Here is a 4423-nt window from a genome sequence, read left to right on the forward strand (position 1 = left end):
AAATATAAGTTGGAATGTGATAAATTGTATTCCAGATTGAATAAGATATTGGTACTCTCTAATATAGAAAAAGAATCCTATTTATTAATTAATAAAATAGTAAATAAAAACCAAATTATACATACCCATTCGATCGGAGAAGTGAAAGTGTTTATAATAACATTTAAGGCATTTAAGTCATTTAAGGCACCCTTCCTTGTAGGTTTGGTCAATATAAATTCTATTCTGATTTTCACTAAGGGAATCAAATTTAAAGTTAAATTTTATCAATCAAGCGCTATTCTTTAAATTTCTGAACTCAGTTAATTGTCGATATTGTTGAAGTTACTTATTTTAATTTATTTTCTATTATCTCAAAAATTATTTTCCTTACCTTAAAAAAAATATAAGTTGGAATGTTGACTAAATTGTATTCCAGATTGAATAAGATATTGGTACTCTCTAATATAGAAAAAGAATCCGATTTATTAATTAATAAAATAGTAAATAAAAACCAAATTATACATACCCATTCGATCGGAGAAGTGAAAGTGTTTATAATAACATTTAAGGCATTTAAGGCATCCTTCCTTGTAGATTTGATCAATATAAATTCTATTCTGATTTTCACTAATCACTATTTTCACTATTTCAAAAATTATTTTCCTTACCTTAAAAAAAATATAAGTTGGAATGTTGACTAAATTGTATTCCAGATTGAATAAGATATTGGTACTCTCTAATATAGAAAAAGAATCCGATTTATTAAATAATAAAATAGTAAATAAAAACCAAATTATACATACCTATTCGATCGGAGAAGTGAAAGTGTTTATAATAACATTTAAGTCATTTAAGGCACCCTTCCTTGTAGGTTTGGTCAATATAAATTCTTTTCTGATTTTCACTAAGAGAATCAAATTTAAAGTTAAATTTTATCAATCAAGCGCTATTCTTTAAATTTTTGAACTTAGTTAATTGTCGATATTGTTGGAGTTACTTATTTTAATTTATTTTATATTATCTCAAAAATTATTTTCCTTACCTTAAAAAAAATATAAGTTGGAATGTTGACTAAATTGTATTCCAGATTGAATAAGATATTGGTACTCTCTAATATAGAAAAATAATCCGATTTATTAAATAATAAAATAGTAAATAAAAACCAAATTATACATACCCATTCGATCGGAGAAGTGAAAGTGTTTATAATAACATTTAAGGCATTTAAGGCATCCTTCCTTGTAGATTTGGTCAATATAAATTCTATTCTGATTTTCACTAATCACTATTTTCACTATTTCAAAAATTATTTTCCTTACCTTAAAAAAAATATAAGTTGGAATGTTGACTAAATTATATTCCAGATTGAATAAGATATTGGTACTCTCTAATATAGAAAAAGAATCCGATTTATTAAATAATAAAATAGTAAATAAAAACCAAATTATACATACCCATTCGATCGGAGAAGTGAAAGTGTTTATAATAACATTTAAGGCATTTAAGTCATTTAAGGCACCCTTCCTTGTAGGTTTGGTCAATATAAATTCTATTCTGATTTTAACTAAGGGAATCAAATTTAAAGTTAAAATTTATCAATCAAGCGCTATTCTATAAATTTTTGAACTCAGTTAATTGTCGATATTGTTGAAGTTACTTATTTTAATTTATTTTATATTATCTCAAAAATTATTTTCCTTACCTTAAAAAAATATAAGTTGGAATGTTGACTAAATTGTATTCCAGATTGAAGATTGAATAAGATATTGGTACTCTCTAATATAGAAAAAGAATCCGATTTATTAATTAATAAAATAGTAAATAAAAACCAAATTATACATACCTATTCGATCGGAGAAGTGAAAGTGTTTATAATAACATTTAAGACATTTAAGGCATTTAAGGCACCCTTCCTTGTAGATTTGGTGAATATAAATTCCTTTCTGATTTTCACTAATGGAATCAAATTTAAAGTTAAAATTTATCAATCAAAGCGCTATTCTTTAAATTTTTGAACTCAGTTAATTGTCGATATTGTTGGAGTTACTTATTTTAATTTATTTTACTTTATTTCAAAAACTATTTTCCTTACCTTAAAAAAAATATAAGTTGGAATGTTGACTAAATTGTATTCCAGATTGAATAAGATATTGGTACTTTCTAATATAGAAAAAGAATCCGATTTATTAATTAATAAAATAGTAAATAAAAACCAAATTATACATACCTATTCGATCGGAGAAGTGAAAGTGTTTATAATAACATTTAAGACATTTAAGGCATTTAAGGCACCCTTCCTTGTAGATTTGGTCAATATAAATTCCTTTCTGATTTTCACTAATGGAATCAAATTTAAAGTTAAAATTTATCAATCAAAGCGCTATTCTTTAAATTTTTGAACTCAGTTAATTGTCGATATTGTTGGAGTTACTTATTTTAATTTATTTTACTTTATTTCAAAAACTATTTTCCTTACCTTAAAAAAAATATAAGTTGGAATGTTGACTAAATTGTACTCCAGATTGAATAGGATATTGGTACTCTCTAATATAGAAAAAGAATCCGATTTATTAATTAATAAAATAGTAAATAAAAACCAAATTATTCATACCTATTCGATCGGAGAAGTGAAAGTGTTTATAATAACATTTAAGACATTTAAGGCATTTAAGGCACCCTCCCTTGTAGATTTGGTCAATATAAATTCCTTTCTGATTTTCACTAATGGAATCAAATTTAAAGTTAAAATTTATCAATCAAAGCGCTATTCTTTAAATTTTTGAACTCAGTTAATTGTCGATATTGTTGGAGTTACTTATTTTAATTTATTTTACTTTATTTCAAAAACTATTTTCCTTACCTTAAAAAAATATAAGTTGGAATGTTGACTAAATTGTATTCCAGATTGAAGATTGAATAAGATATTGGTACTCTCTAATATAGAAAAAGAATCCGATTTATTAATTAATCAAATAGTAAATAAAAACCAAATTATACATACCTATTCGATCGGAGAAGTGACAGTTTTTATAATAACATTTAAGACATTTAAGGCATTTAAGGCACCCTTCCTTGTAGATTTGGTCAATATAAATTCCTTTCTGATTTTCACTAAGGGAATTAAATTTAAAGTTAAAATTTATCAATCAAAGCGCTATTCTTTAAATTTTTGAACTCAGTTAATTGTCGATATTGTTGGGTTACTTTTTTAATTTATTTATATTACTTCAAAAATTATTTTCCTTACCTTAAAAAAAATATAAGTTGGAATGTTGACTAAATTGTATTCCAGATTGAATAAGATATTGGTACTCTCTAATATAGAAAAAGAATCCGATTTATTAATTAATAAAATAGTAAATAAAAACCAAATTATTCATACCTATTCGATCGGAGAAGTGAAAGTGTTTATAATAACATTTAAGACATTTAAGGCATTTAAGGCACCCTCCCTTGTAGATTTGGTCAATATAAATTCCTTTCTGATTTTCACTAATGGAATCAAATTTAAAGTTAAAATTTATCAATCAAAGCGCTATTCTTTAAATTTTTGAACTCAGTTAATTGTCGATATTGTTGGAGTTACTTATTTTAATTTATTTTACTTTATTTCAAAAACTATTTTCCTTACCTTAAAAAAATATAAGTTGGAATGTTGACTAAATTGTATTCCATATTGAATAAGATATTGGTACTCTCTAATATAGAAAAAGAATCCAATTTATTAATTAATAAAATAGTAAATAAAAACCAAATTATACATACCTATTCGATCGGAGAAGTGAAAGTGTTTATAATAACATTTAAGTCATTTAAGGCACCCTTCCTTGTAGGTTTGGTCAATATAAATTGTTTTCTGATTTTCACTAAGGGAATAAAATTTAAAGTTAAAATTTATCAATCAAGCGCTATTCTTTAAATTTTTGAACTCAGTTAATTGTCGATATTGTTGGAGTTACTTATTTTAATTTATTTTACTTTATTTCAAAAACTAATTTCCTTACCTTAAAAAAAATATAAGTTGGAATGTTGACTAAATTGTATTCCAGATTGAATAAGATATTGGTACTCTCTAATATAGAAAAAGAATCCTATTTATTAATTAATAAAATAGTAAATAAAAACCAAATTATACATACCCATTCGATCGGAGAAGTGAAAGTGTTTATAATAACATTTAAGGCATTTAAGGCATCCTTCCTTGTAGGTTTGGTCAATATAAATTCTATTCTGATTTTCACTAAGGGAACAAATTTAAAGTTAAAATTTATCCATCAAAGCGCTATTCTTTAAATTTTTTGAACTCAGTTAATTGTCGATATTGTTGGAGTTACTTATTTTAATTTATTTTACTTTATTTCAAAAACTATTTTCCTTACCTTAAAAAAAATATAAGTTGGAATGTTGACTAAATTGTATTCCAGATTGAATAAGATATTGG

Source organism: Teleopsis dalmanni, chromosome X, assembly GCF_002237135.1.
Source record: "Teleopsis dalmanni isolate 2A chromosome X, ASM223713v2, whole genome shotgun sequence".
NCBI classification, from domain to species: domain Eukaryota; kingdom Metazoa; phylum Arthropoda; class Insecta; order Diptera; family Diopsidae; genus Teleopsis; species Teleopsis dalmanni.